This window comes from Sphaerodactylus townsendi, linkage group LG08 (assembly GCF_021028975.2).
Source record: "Sphaerodactylus townsendi isolate TG3544 linkage group LG08, MPM_Stown_v2.3, whole genome shotgun sequence".
NCBI classification, from domain to species: Eukaryota; Metazoa; Chordata; class Lepidosauria; order Squamata; family Sphaerodactylidae; genus Sphaerodactylus; species Sphaerodactylus townsendi.
This window is the reverse complement of record NC_059432.1, coordinates 42,388,772-42,402,955: the sequence shown is the minus strand read 5'-3', so window position 1 is coordinate 42,402,955 and position 14,184 is coordinate 42,388,772.

Sequence of the window (14,184 nt, the reverse complement as noted above, 5' to 3'; positions counted from 1 at the left end):
CTGTAAATTACTAAATAATAAACCAGGTGGTGTAAGATCCTGACTTGGACAGAATATAAAAATCTATCAACCTGTAAAATACAATAACCATAAATGTGCTATGTAGCTGATGGCTCAGGTAAACTATCCACCTCCAGCAACCATGGTTTTTCCTTGGGTAAATTGCCACAGAGGTTATCTCCCCCTTAAATTTAGGCAGTAGGTGCTTTTTTTTCTTATGCAGAAGAAATATAATTGAGCTAAAAAAATAAACAGTGGTAAATTTGCTTGCTTTGTTTATATTTCTTTGCTTTATATAAGCTGTTTCATAATAATCTGTATGTGTGTTGCCAGGGACATGTGGTCTGATCTGGAAAAAGATGAACTAATGTCTTGGAGCAAGCAACTTCTACATTCAGCCTTAATATTTAAATAAGATCACCAAAGTACAGTAAACTTTCAATGAAAGAGCAAGAGAGAAAGAGTTAGACACTGACTGCTTTCAAATATATTAGATTTTTGTCCTTTTTTTGAGAAAGAGAAAGACAAAAATCTATGCTACCTCAATAAAACACTTCACACATATTCTACACACCATTACCCCTCTCTTAAATTAAAACTGGAATTTTAAAAAGTGCCTCAATCCTGTCCAAAATTAATTCCCTGTGAATTGAGAGAGAGAGACAGAGAGAGAGAGAAAAGAGGGAAATTTATTTCATGAAAAGCCATGTTTAAAAATACTCAGTAAAAGGCAACTCCCAGTTCAATAAAGCTAATTAATTCCATCTTAGGAGCTGTTCAACAGCAAACCAGGTTAGGTTTATATGATTTATAAAGAGTGTTTACATTCATAAAAAGGCAGCAAATAGCAACATGGCTTGACATCGTTACAGGAATATGCTTGGGGATGCAGGCAGTTTAATTAGGGGTGGGCTTGAGTTCACTGTATGACCAGCATCCTAGTGCTTTGCTAATGTACTTTCTTAGAATGATGATACTATAGCAAAATTATAGGGCGGGAGGGGGAAGCTGTTTGCTTTCTCAATGAAAAACAATGCTCTGCCTTAAGAAACTAGCGAAACCAAAATATATGTCCAGCCAACTGCACTCCACTGCTTATACAAACACACCACACACACATACACACAATGAATATTTGCTCACAAATCAATAGTATGTGATTCTCCATAGTTTAAAACTTCTAACTTTTGGCTATTTGAATTTTCAGTATGTGATTTAACCCAACTGATTATTGGGGTTTTTAAATAAAAGAAGCAAACGACAGAATGGTAAGGACTATAAAGAACACACCAGTAGTCTGTTTAGAGAACAGTTACAAATTATTAAAAGAAGTGGCATGATCTGCTTTTGTTTTATATGCAGTTGGGTATCCTGACAGACATGGTGTACAATGATATTAATTGTGTATGTTGGGGGGGGGGGGGGGTGGGGGGGGGGGGGGGTTGGGGGGGGGGGGCGGGTGGGGGGGGGGGGGGGGGGGGGGGGGCGGGGGTGGGGGGGGCGGGGGGGGGGGGGGAGGGGGGGGTGGGGGGGGCCAGGGGGGGTGGGGGGGGGGGGGGGTGGGGGGGGGGGGGGGTGGGGGGGGGGGGGGGTGGGGGGGGGGGGGGGTGGGGGGGGGGGGGGGTGGGGGGGGGGGGGGGTGGGGGGGGGGGGGGGTGGGGGGGGGGGGGGGTGGGGGGGGGGGGGGGTGGGGGGGGGGGGGGGTGGGGGGGGGGGGGGGTGGGGGGGGGGGGGGGTGGGGGGGGGGGGGGGTGGGGGGGGGGGGGGGTGGGGGGGGGGGGGGGTGGGGGGGGGGGGGGGTGGGGGGGGGGGGGGGTGGGGGGGGGGGGGGGTGGGGGGGGGGGGGGGTGGGGGGGGGGGGGGGTGGGGGGGGGGGGGGGTGGGGGGGGGGGGGGGTGGGGGGGGGGGGGGGTGGGGGGGGGGGGGGGTGGGGGGGGGGGGGGGTGGGGGGGGGGGGGGGTGGGGGGGGGGGGGGGTGGGGGGGGGGGGGGGTGGGGGGGGGGGGGGGTGGGGGGGGGGGGGGGTGGGGGGGGGGGGGGGTGGGGGGGGGGGGGGGTGGGGGGGGGGGGGGGTGGGGGGGGGGGGGGGTGGGGGGGGGGGGGGGTGGGGGGGGGGGGGGGTGGGGGGGGGGGGGGGTGGGGGGGGGGGGGGGTGGGGGGGGGGGGGGGTGGGGGGGGGGGGGGGTGGGGGGGGGGGGGGGTGGGGGGGGGGGGGGGTGGGGGGGGGGGGGGGTGGGGGGGGGGGGGGGTGGGGGGGGGGGGGGGTGGGGGGGGGGGGGGGTGGGGGGGGGGGGGGGTGGGGGGGGGGGGGGGTGGGGGGGGGGGGGGGTGGGGGGGGGGGGGGGTGGGGGGGGGGGGGGGTGGGGGGGGGGGGGGGTGGGGGGGGGGGGGGGTGGGGGGGGGGGGGGGTGGGGGGGGGGGGGGGTGGGGGGGGGGGGGGGTGGGGGGGGGGGGGGGTGGGGGGGGGGGGGGGTGGGGGGGGGGGGGGGTGGGGGGGGGGGGGGGTGGGGGGGGGGGGGGGTGGGGGGGGGGGGGGGTGGGGGGGGGGGGGGGTGGGGGGGGGGGGGGGTGGGGGGGGGGGGGGGTGGGGGGGGGGGGGGGTGGGGGGGGGGGGGGGTGGGGGGGGGGGGGGGTGGGGGGGGGGGGGGGTGGGGGGGGGGGGGGGTGGGGGGGGGGGGGGGTGGGGGGGGGGGGGGGTGGGGGGGGGGGGGGGTGGGGGGGGGGGGGGGTGGGGGGGGGGGGGGGTGGGGGGGGGGGGGGGTGGGGGGGGGGGGGGGTGGGGGGGGGGGGGGGTGGGGGGGGGGGGGGGTGGGGGGGGGGGGGGGTGGGGGGGGGGGGGGGTGGGGGGGGGGGGGGGTGGGGGGGGGGGGGGGTGGGGGGGGGGGGGGGTGGGGGGGGGGGGGGGTGGGGGGGGGGGGGGGTGGGGGGGGGGGGGGGTGGGGGGGGGGGGGGGTGGGGGGGGGGGGGGGTGGGGGGGGGGGGGGGTGGGGGGGGGGGGGGGTGGGGGGGGGGGGGGGTGGGGGGGGGGGGGGGTGGGGGGGGGGGGGGGTGGGGGGGGGGGGGGGTGGGGGGGGGGGGGGGTGGGGGGGGGGGGGGGTGGGGGGGGGGGGGGGTGGGGGGGGGGGGGGGTGGGGGGGGGGGGGGGTGGGGGGGGGGGGGGGTGGGGGGGGGGGGGGGTGGGGGGGGGGGGGGGTGGGGGGGGGGGGGGGTGGGGGGGGGGGGGGGTGGGGGGGGGGGGGGGTGGGGGGGGGGGGGGGTGGGGGGGGGGGGGGGTGGGGGGGGGGGGGGGTGGGGGGGGGGGGGGGTGGGGGGGGGGGGGGGTGGGGGGGGGGGGGGGTGGGGGGGGGGGGGGGTGGGGGGGGGGGGGGGTGGGGGGGGGGGGGGGTGGGGGGGGGGGGGGGTGGGGGGGGGGGGGGGTGGGGGGGGGGGGGGGTGGGGGGGGGGGGGGGTGGGGGGGGGGGGGGGTGGGGGGGGGGGGGGGTGGGGGGGGGGGGGGGTGGGGGGGGGGGGGGGTGGGGGGGGGGGGGGGTGGGGGGGGGGGGGGGTGGGGGGGGGGGGGGGTGGGGGGGGGGGGGGGTGGGGGGGGGGGGGGGTGGGGGGGGGGGGGGGTGGGGGGGGGGGGGGGTGGGGGGGGGGGGGGGTGGGGGGGGGGGGGGGTGGGGGGGGGGGGGGGTGGGGGGGGGGGGGGGTGGGGGGGGGGGGGGGTGGGGGGGGGGGGGGGTGGGGGGGGGGGGGGGTGGGGGGGGGGGGGGGTGGGGGGGGGGGGGGGTGGGGGGGGGGGGGGGTGGGGGGGGGGGGGGGTGGGGGGGGGGGGGGGTGGGGGGGGGGGGGGGTGGGGGGGGGGGGGGGTGGGGGGGGGGGGGGGTGGGGGGGGGGGGGGGTGGGGGGGGGGGGGGGTGGGGGGGGGGGGGGGTGGGGGGGGGGGGGGGTGGGGGGGGGGGGGGGTGGGGGGGGGGGGGGGTGGGGGGGGGGGGGGGTGGGGGGGGGGGGGGGTGGGGGGGGGGGGGGGTGGGGGGGGGGGGGGGTGGGGGGGGGGGGGGGTGGGGGGGGGGGGGGGTGGGGGGGGGGGGGGGTGGGGGGGGGGGGGGGTGGGGGGGGGGGGGGGTGGGGGGGGGGGGGGGTGGGGGGGGGGGGGGGTGGGGGGGGGGGGGGGTGGGGGGGGGGGGGGGTGGGGGGGGGGGGGGGTGGGGGGGGGGGGGGGTGGGGGGGGGGGGGGGTGGGGGGGGGGGGGGGTGGGGGGGGGGGGGGGTGGGGGGGGGGGGGGGTGGGGGGGGGGGGGGGTGGGGGGGGGGGGGGGTGGGGGGGGGGGGGGGTGGGGGGGGGGGGGGGTGGGGGGGGGGGGGGGTGGGGGGGGGGGGGGGTGGGGGGGGGGGGGGGTGGGGGGGGGGGGGGGTGGGGGGGGGGGGGGGTGGGGGGGGGGGGGGGTGGGGGGGGGGGGGGGTGGGGGGGGGGGGGGGTGGGGGGGGGGGGGGGTGGGGGGGGGGGGGGGTGGGGGGGGGGGGGGGTGGGGGGGGGGGGGGGTGGGGGGGGGGGGGGGTGGGGGGGGGGGGGGGTGGGGGGGGGGGGGGGTGGGGGGGGGGGGGGGTGGGGGGGGGGGGGGGTGGGGGGGGGGGGGGGTGGGGGGGGGGGGGGGTGGGGGGGGGGGGGGGTGGGGGGGGGGGGGGGTGGGGGGGGGGGGGGGTGGGGGGGGGGGGGGGTGGGGGGGGGGGGGGGTGGGGGGGGGGGGGGGTGGGGGGGGGGGGGGGTGGGGGGGGGGGGGGGTGGGGGGGGGGGGGGGTGGGGGGGGGGGGGGGTGGGGGGGGGGGGGGGTGGGGGGGGGGGGGGGTGGGGGGGGGGGGGGGTGGGGGGGGGGGGGGGTGGGGGGGGGGGGGGGTGGGGGGGGGGGGGGGTGGGGGGGGGGGGGGGTGGGGGGGGGGGGGGGTGGGGGGGGGGGGGGGTGGGGGGGGGGGGGGGTGGGGGGGGGGGGGGGTGGGGGGGGGGGGGGGTGGGGGGGGGGGGGGGTGGGGGGGGGGGGGGGTGGGGGGGGGGGGGGGTGGGGGGGGGGGGGGGTGGGGGGGGGGGGGGGTGGGGGGGGGGGGGGGTGGGGGGGGGGGGGGGTGGGGGGGGGGGGGGGTGGGGGGGGGGGGGGGTGGGGGGGGGGGGGGGTGGGGGGGGGGGGGGGTGGGGGGGGGGGGGGGTGGGGGGGGGGGGGGGTGGGGGGGGGGGGGGGTGGGGGGGGGGGGGGGTGGGGGGGGGGGGGGGTGGGGGGGGGGGGGGGTGGGGGGGGGGGGGGGTGGGGGGGGGGGGGGGTGGGGGGGGGGGGGGGTGGGGGGGGGGGGGGGTGGGGGGGGGGGGGGGTGGGGGGGGGGGGGGGTGGGGGGGGGGGGGGGTGGGGGGGGGGGGGGGTGGGGGGGGGGGGGGGTGGGGGGGGGGGGGGGTGGGGGGGGGGGGGGGTGGGGGGGGGGGGGGGTGGGGGGGGGGGGGGGTGGGGGGGGGGGGGGGTGGGGGGGGGGGGGGGTGGGGGGGGGGGGGGGTGGGGGGGGGGGGGGGTGGGGGGGGGGGGGGGTGGGGGGGGGGGGGGGTGGGGGGGGGGGGGGGTGGGGGGGGGGGGGGGTGGGGGGGGGGGGGGGTGGGGGGGGGGGGGGGTGGGGGGGGGGGGGGGTGGGGGGGGGGGGGGGTGGGGGGGGGGGGGGGTGGGGGGGGGGGGGGGTGGGGGGGGGGGGGGGTGGGGGGGGGGGGGGGTGGGGGGGGGGGGGGGTGGGGGGGGGGGGGGGTGGGGGGGGGGGGGGGTGGGGGGGGGGGGGGGTGGGGGGGGGGGGGGGTGGGGGGGGGGGGGGGTGGGGGGGGGGGGGGGTGGGGGGGGGGGGGGGTGGGGGGGGGGGGGGGTGGGGGGGGGGGGGGGTGGGGGGGGGGGGGGGTGGGGGGGGGGGGGGGTGGGGGGGGGGGGGGGTGGGGGGGGGGGGGGGTGGGGGGGGGGGGGGGTGGGGGGGGGGGGGGGTGGGGGGGGGGGGGGGTGGGGGGGGGGGGGGGTGGGGGGGGGGGGGGGTGGGGGGGGGGGGGGGTGGGGGGGGGGGGGGGTGGGGGGGGGGGGGGGTGGGGGGGGGGGGGGGTGGGGGGGGGGGGGGGTGGGGGGGGGGGGGGGTGGGGGGGGGGGGGGGTGGGGGGGGGGGGGGGTGGGGGGGGGGGGGGGTGGGGGGGGGGGGGGGTGGGGGGGGGGGGGGGTGGGGGGGGGGGGGGGTGGGGGGGGGGGGGGGTGGGGGGGGGGGGGGGTGGGGGGGGGGGGGGGTGGGGGGGGGGGGGGGTGGGGGGGGGGGGGGGTGGGGGGGGGGGGGGGTGGGGGGGGGGGGGGGTGGGGGGGGGGGGGGGTGGGGGGGGGGGGGGGTGGGGGGGGGGGGGGGTGGGGGGGGGGGGGGGTGGGGGGGGGGGGGGGTGGGGGGGGGGGGGGGTGGGGGGGGGGGGGGGTGGGGGGGGGGGGGGGTGGGGGGGGGGGGGGGTGGGGGGGGGGGGGGGTGGGGGGGGGGGGGGGTGGGGGGGGGGGGGGGTGGGGGGGGGGGGGGGTGGGGGGGGGGGGGGGTGGGGGGGGGGGGGGGTGGGGGGGGGGGGGGGTGGGGGGGGGGGGGGGTGGGGGGGGGGGGGGGTGGGGGGGGGGGGGGGTGGGGGGGGGGGGGGGTGGGGGGGGGGGGGGGTGGGGGGGGGGGGGGGTGGGGGGGGGGGGGGGTGGGGGGGGGGGGGGGTGGGGGGGGGGGGGGGTGGGGGGGGGGGGGGGTGGGGGGGGGGGGGGGTGGGGGGGGGGGGGGGTGGGGGGGGGGGGGGGTGGGGGGGGGGGGGGGTGGGGGGGGGGGGGGGTGGGGGGGGGGGGGGGTGGGGGGGGGGGGGGGTGGGGGGGGGGGGGGGTGGGGGGGGGGGGGGGTGGGGGGGGGGGGGGGTGGGGGGGGGGGGGGGTGGGGGGGGGGGGGGGTGGGGGGGGGGGGGGGTGGGGGGGGGGGGGGGTGGGGGGGGGGGGGGGTGGGGGGGGGGGGGGGTGGGGGGGGGGGGGGGTGGGGGGGGGGGGGGGTGGGGGGGGGGGGGGGTGGGGGGGGGGGGGGGTGGGGGGGGGGGGGGGTGGGGGGGGGGGGGGGTGGGGGGGGGGGGGGGTGGGGGGGGGGGGGGGTGGGGGGGGGGGGGGGTGGGGGGGGGGGGGGGTGGGGGGGGGGGGGGGTGGGGGGGGGGGGGGGTGGGGGGGGGGGGGGGTGGGGGGGGGGGGGGGTGGGGGGGGGGGGGGGTGGGGGGGGGGGGGGGTGGGGGGGGGGGGGGGTGGGGGGGGGGGGGGGTGGGGGGGGGGGGGGGTGGGGGGGGGGGGGGGTGGGGGGGGGGGGGGGTGGGGGGGGGGGGGGGTGGGGGGGGGGGGGGGTGGGGGGGGGGGGGGGTGGGGGGGGGGGGGGGTGGGGGGGGGGGGGGGTGGGGGGGGGGGGGGGTGGGGGGGGGGGGGGGTGGGGGGGGGGGGGGGTGGGGGGGGGGGGGGGTGGGGGGGGGGGGGGGTGGGGGGGGGGGGGGGTGGGGGGGGGGGGGGGTGGGGGGGGGGGGGGGTGGGGGGGGGGGGGGGTGGGGGGGGGGGGGGGTGGGGGGGGGGGGGGGTGGGGGGGGGGGGGGGTGGGGGGGGGGGGGGGTGGGGGGGGGGGGGGGTGGGGGGGGGGGGGGGTGGGGGGGGGGGGGGGTGGGGGGGGGGGGGGGTGGGGGGGGGGGGGGGTGGGGGGGGGGGGGGGTGGGGGGGGGGGGGGGTGGGGGGGGGGGGGGGTGGGGGGGGGGGGGGGTGGGGGGGGGGGGGGGTGGGGGGGGGGGGGGGTGGGGGGGGGGGGGGGTGGGGGGGGGGGGGGGTGGGGGGGGGGGGGGGTGGGGGGGGGGGGGGGTGGGGGGGGGGGGGGGTGGGGGGGGGGGGGGGTGGGGGGGGGGGGGGGTGGGGGGGGGGGGGGGTGGGGGGGGGGGGGGGTGGGGGGGGGGGGGGGTGGGGGGGGGGGGGGGTGGGGGGGGGGGGGGGTGGGGGGGGGGGGGGGTGGGGGGGGGGGGGGGTGGGGGGGGGGGGGGGTGGGGGGGGGGGGGGGTGGGGGGGGGGGGGGGTGGGGGGGGGGGGGGGTGGGGGGGGGGGGGGGTGGGGGGGGGGGGGGGTGGGGGGGGGGGGGGGTGGGGGGGGGGGGGGGTGGGGGGGGGGGGGGGTGGGGGGGGGGGGGGGTGGGGGGGGGGGGGGGTGGGGGGGGGGGGGGGTGGGGGGGGGGGGGGGTGGGGGGGGGGGGGGGTGGGGGGGGGGGGGGGTGGGGGGGGGGGGGGGTGGGGGGGGGGGGGGGTGGGGGGGGGGGGGGGTGGGGGGGGGGGGGGGTGGGGGGGGGGGGGGGTGGGGGGGGGGGGGGGTGGGGGGGGGGGGGGGTGGGGGGGGGGGGGGGTGGGGGGGGGGGGGGGTGGGGGGGGGGGGGGGTGGGGGGGGGGGGGGGTGGGGGGGGGGGGGGGTGGGGGGGGGGGGGGGTGGGGGGGGGGGGGGGTGGGGGGGGGGGGGGGTGGGGGGGGGGGGGGGTGGGGGGGGGGGGGGGTGGGGGGGGGGGGGGGTGGGGGGGGGGGGGGGTGGGGGGGGGGGGGGGTGGGGGGGGGGGGGGGTGGGGGGGGGGGGGGGTGGGGGGGGGGGGGGGTGGGGGGGGGGGGGGGTGGGGGGGGGGGGGGGTGGGGGGGGGGGGGGGTGGGGGGGGGGGGGGGTGGGGGGGGGGGGGGGTGGGGGGGGGGGGGGGTGGGGGGGGGGGGGGGTGGGGGGGGGGGGGGGTGGGGGGGGGGGGGGGTGGGGGGGGGGGGGGGTGGGGGGGGGGGGGGGTGGGGGGGGGGGGGGGTGGGGGGGGGGGGGGGTGGGGGGGGGGGGGGGTGGGGGGGGGGGGGGGTGGGGGGGGGGGGGGGTGGGGGGGGGGGGGGGTGGGGGGGGGGGGGGGTGGGGGGGGGGGGGGGTGGGGGGGGGGGGGGGTGGGGGGGGGGGGGGGTGGGGGGGGGGGGGGGTGGGGGGGGGGGGGGGTGGGGGGGGGGGGGGGTGGGGGGGGGGGGGGGTGGGGGGGGGGGGGGGTGGGGGGGGGGGGGGGTGGGGGGGGGGGGGGGTGGGGGGGGGGGGGGGTGGGGGGGGGGGGGGGTGGGGGGGGGGGGGGGTGGGGGGGGGGGGGGGTGGGGGGGGGGGGGGGTGGGGGGGGGGGGGGGTGGGGGGGGGGGGGGGTGGGGGGGGGGGGGGGTGGGGGGGGGGGGGGGTGGGGGGGGGGGGGGGTGGGGGGGGGGGGGGGTGGGGGGGGGGGGGGGTGGGGGGGGGGGGGGGTGGGGGGGGGGGGGGGTGGGGGGGGGGGGGGGTGGGGGGGGGGGGGGGTGGGGGGGGGGGGGGGTGGGGGGGGGGGGGGGTGGGGGGGGGGGGGGGTGGGGGGGGGGGGGGGTGGGGGGGGGGGGGGGTGGGGGGGGGGGGGGGTGGGGGGGGGGGGGGGTGGGGGGGGGGGGGGGTGGGGGGGGGGGGGGGTGGGGGGGGGGGGGGGTGGGGGGGGGGGGGGGTGGGGGGGGGGGGGGGTGGGGGGGGGGGGGGGTGGGGGGGGGGGGGGGTGGGGGGGGGGGGGGGTGGGGGGGGGGGGGGGTGGGGGGGGGGGGGGGTGGGGGGGGGGGGGGGTGGGGGGGGGGGGGGGTGGGGGGGGGGGGGGGTGGGGGGGGGGGGGGGTGGGGGGGGGGGGGGGTGGGGGGGGGGGGGGGTGGGGGGGGGGGGGGGTGGGGGGGGGGGGGGGTGGGGGGGGGGGGGGGTGGGGGGGGGGGGGGGTGGGGGGGGGGGGGGGTGGGGGGGGGGGGGGGTGGGGGGGGGGGGGGGTGGGGGGGGGGGGGGGTGGGGGGGGGGGGGGGTGGGGGGGGGGGGGGGTGGGGGGGGGGGGGGGTGGGGGGGGGGGGGGGTGGGGGGGGGGGGGGGTGGGGGGGGGGGGGGGTGGGGGGGGGGGGGGGTGGGGGGGGGGGGGGGTGGGGGGGGGGGGGGGTGGGGGGGGGGGGGGGTGGGGGGGGGGGGGGGTGGGGGGGGGGGGGGGTGGGGGGGGGGGGGGGTGGGGGGGGGGGGGGGTGGGGGGGGGGGGGGGTGGGGGGGGGGGGGGGTGGGGGGGGGGGGGGGTGGGGGGGGGGGGGGGTGGGGGGGGGGGGGGGTGGGGGGGGGGGGGGGTGGGGGGGGGGGGGGGTGGGGGGGGGGGGGGGTGGGGGGGGGGGGGGGTGGGGGGGGGGGGGGGTGGGGGGGGGGGGGGGTGGGGGGGGGGGGGGGTGGGGGGGGGGGGGGGTGGGGGGGGGGGGGGGTGGGGGGGGGGGGGGGTGGGGGGGGGGGGGGGTGGGGGGGGGGGGGGGTGGGGGGGGGGGGGGGTGGGGGGGGGGGGGGGTGGGGGGGGGGGGGGGTGGGGGGGGGGGGGGGTGGGGGGGGGGGGGGGTGGGGGGGGGGGGGGGTGGGGGGGGGGGGGGGTGGGGGGGGGGGGGGGTGGGGGGGGGGGGGGGTGGGGGGGGGGGGGGGTGGGGGGGGGGGGGGGTGGGGGGGGGGGGGGGTGGGGGGGGGGGGGGGTGGGGGGGGGGGGGGGTGGGGGGGGGGGGGGGTGGGGGGGGGGGGGGGTGGGGGGGGGGGGGGGTGGGGGGGGGGGGGGGTGGGGGGGGGGGGGGGTGGGGGGGGGGGGGGGTGGGGGGGGGGGGGGGTGGGGGGGGGGGGGGGTGGGGGGGGGGGGGGGTGGGGGGGGGGGGGGGTGGGGGGGGGGGGGGGTGGGGGGGGGGGGGGGTGGGGGGGGGGGGGGGTGGGGGGGGGGGGGGGTGGGGGGGGGGGGGGGTGGGGGGGGGGGGGGGTGGGGGGGGGGGGGGGTGGGGGGGGGGGGGGGTGGGGGGGGGGGGGGGTGGGGGGGGGGGGGGGTGGGGGGGGGGGGGGGTGGGGGGGGGGGGGGGTGGGGGGGGGGGGGGGTGGGGGGGGGGGGGGGTGGGGGGGGGGGGGGGTGGGGGGGGGGGGGGGTGGGGGGGGGGGGGGGTGGGGGGGGGGGGGGGTGGGGGGGGGGGGGGGTGGGGGGGGGGGGGGGTGGGGGGGGGGGGGGGTGGGGGGGGGGGGGGGTGGGGGGGGGGGGGGGTGGGGGGGGGGGGGGGTGGGGGGGGGGGGGGGTGGGGGGGGGGGGGGGTGGGGGGGGGGGGGGGTGGGGGGGGGGGGGGGTGGGGGGGGGGGGGGGTGGGGGGGGGGGGGGGTGGGGGGGGGGGGGGGTGGGGGGGGGGGGGGGTGGGGGTGGGGGGGGGTGGGGGGGGGGGGGGGTGGGGGGCGGTGGCGGCGGGGGGGGGGAGGGGGGGGGGGGTGGGGGTGTGGGTGTTGGGGGGGGTGGGGGTGTTGGGGGGGGGGGTGGGAAAGGGGGGGGGGGGGGGGGGGGGGGGGGGGGGGGGGGGGGGGGGAGGGGAGGGGGGGGGGGGGGGGGGGGGGGGGGAAGCATACAATTTTCTCAACTGACCATACTATCATCTTTCTGTGGAACAAGAGTGTATCATTCAGACAGAAAGGTAAGGAAAATTATAGTACCTGTTCCTTCTCCTTCTTCCTGCATCTGTACTGACTTCACAGCTATGTTAAAATCCATTTGTCATTCCAATATGAATATAATTGATTGATTTCCATGCTTTAAAAATTCTGGTTTTAAGTATAAACTGCAACACCATAACCGATCTCACAATAAGTTTCAACTGTATGCCAATAAAGGCTTTCGAGTCGTCGTCAAGTTTCAACTGTAATTCAAAATTCCTTACTGAGTACCATTTAGGGCAATGTAAAGCTGAATGGTTTACAAGTTTACAAAGGACACTGCATATTATGCGTGATGCTTGCCATCTACATGGAGGATGGTGAGATTCCCCGTGTTGATTGTTACCAAAATCACATAGCTTGAATACAATTAGAAGAAGAAGAGTTTGGATTTCTACCCTGCTTTCCCCAGCCATAGGGAGTCTCAAAGTGGCTTACAAACTCCTTCCCTTCCTCTCCCCATGACAGACACCTGGGGGGCTGAGAGAATCCTGAGAGAACTGTAACTAGCCCACGGTTACTCAGCAAACTTCATGTGGAGCAGTGGGAAATCAAACCCAGTTCTCAAAAACAGTCCGCCTGCTCTTAACCACTGGCTCTCAAGACCAGGAATAGCATCACTAAACAACCGTGCTGTTTGGTGCCCTTATTGGTCAGATACTTTTTTTTATTTAAAGACCCCCATTAATTCCATTCAACAGGGTAGTTTACAGCCCAAAAGTGTAAATGTACCCATGACACGGTGTTCCCCTTTTTACTCTCCCTCATCCTTAGCTATTGTGAACCTTTATTGATTTTATTTTCTATAGAGCTAAGAAGTAGTGTCCCTTTAAGTTGAGTCCTCAGTCTTTCCCTAGGTTTGGAGGCTGTCTGGTGGCCCCACCTGAGGAGCTCCTTTCTGCTGCCTGGTCCTCTTTGCTTTCAGTTTCAGAACTTCTTTCTTTCTTGAGAGAGCAACCTCAAGGTAAATCTTCCCTTGGACCACCCTGGGCAGCCTCTTTTCCTTTGAGTCCTCTCCTCCCAGCTGGGCCTTTCTTTCGATCAGTTTCCAGCCTGGGGGAAGAGACGCCTCCCCACCTGCTGCAGCCCCACCTTTCTTCCATTTTAAAATTCAGCTTGGTTCATGGTCGTACAAGGCCCACACATTGTTCTTGCAGTCATCTCCGCTCATACCAAGTTTAAAAAAACCCTAATGCAATTAAAAAATCCACTTAATTTTTTAAAAAACTGCCCATGTAAAGTAAAACAAACTTAAAGCAATTACAAGCCACAAGAATCGCATCATATACTAACAAATTGTTTAGGAGATTCAAGTCATAAAAACTCTTTAAAAGAGTACAGAATTTCAAGAGAAACAGTAGTGATGAAGGTGTGTATCAAGTACCCCTTAGCTGGAAGAAACATGACAAGATGCTATTCTTGATGTAGTTCTTTTCTGTCTTCATGACTGCATTAAAAAGCATTAAATCTAAAATTCATTTAAAAAGTAAAGTGAATTTTAATTTTATATTTCAAAAATATTCCATCTTAGGCCATCCTCAAATATTTTTTTTAAAACCCTGTTAAATTGAATTTCCTATTGCTTTTCAAAACCAAGTTAAATTAATAAGTATGGATCTTAAGTGTATCATTTAAATGATCTTTCCATTTAACCAGATAGTACTGCATCTGGGAATTTCTGGTTTTGTGATACATTGTGGCAATTTAGAACTACACATTTCTGGCCTCCATATATAGGGTAGCAACTTACTTCCTTTTTAATATGTGTGATTCTAATGCCACTGCTGTATCACACTACTACCACATAACACTGTGGTGGCGAACCTTTGGCCAATTGGCCATGCTGGCAGGGGCTGATGGGAATTGTAGTCCATAACATCTGGAGTGCCAAAGGTTCGCCACCACTGACATAACACATGATATGCACCAGTATGCACACACCACAGAACCCCAGTCCAATCAAAGTGGCCAAAGTAATGCTCTAAAATATGTCTATATAGCGATATGGTAACTTTCTTTAACCCTGATTTACACACTGCAAACAAATCTGGTGGGAAATGTGGAACTGAACTTAATGTTCCACTGGACAAAAATCAATTTTAAAATGCTGGAAAAGTAACAACACAAAAATAAAAGGCTGATACAACCAAAAAAAATCACCATTTTCCCTGAGGACTGAAAGTTCCCTGAGGACTGAAAGAATCAAGTTCATTTGTAAATTGCCAAGTATATTTTAAATAATTGTTAGTTTAAAACATACTGTATACATTCAGTTCAAACACTGGGATTTTTGTGCCAGTTACCTTTGAAGGTTTTTTTAAACATGTTAGAGATAAAATAAGCATTATTATGTTTTTAATAAAAGAATAAGAAAACGATATGAACTTTTAAAAGGGGAAAGTTTTAGAACATGTTTAACCCATTATGATACTTCTGATTTAAAATGACTAATTTACCATGGGTAAAAACCGCTGGGGGGGACGGGACATTTTTCTTTTCTAAATGAAAACTGTGTCATAAAAAGATACACCATTGTTGTACCTGATGGATAATAGAAGCAATTACATGCCTGTTTAAGGTAAATGTGAATATGCCATTTCTATATTAAATGGCGCTAAAATCACTTAAAAATATTAACACTAGCATTACAAAAATGTATATCCTTGCACC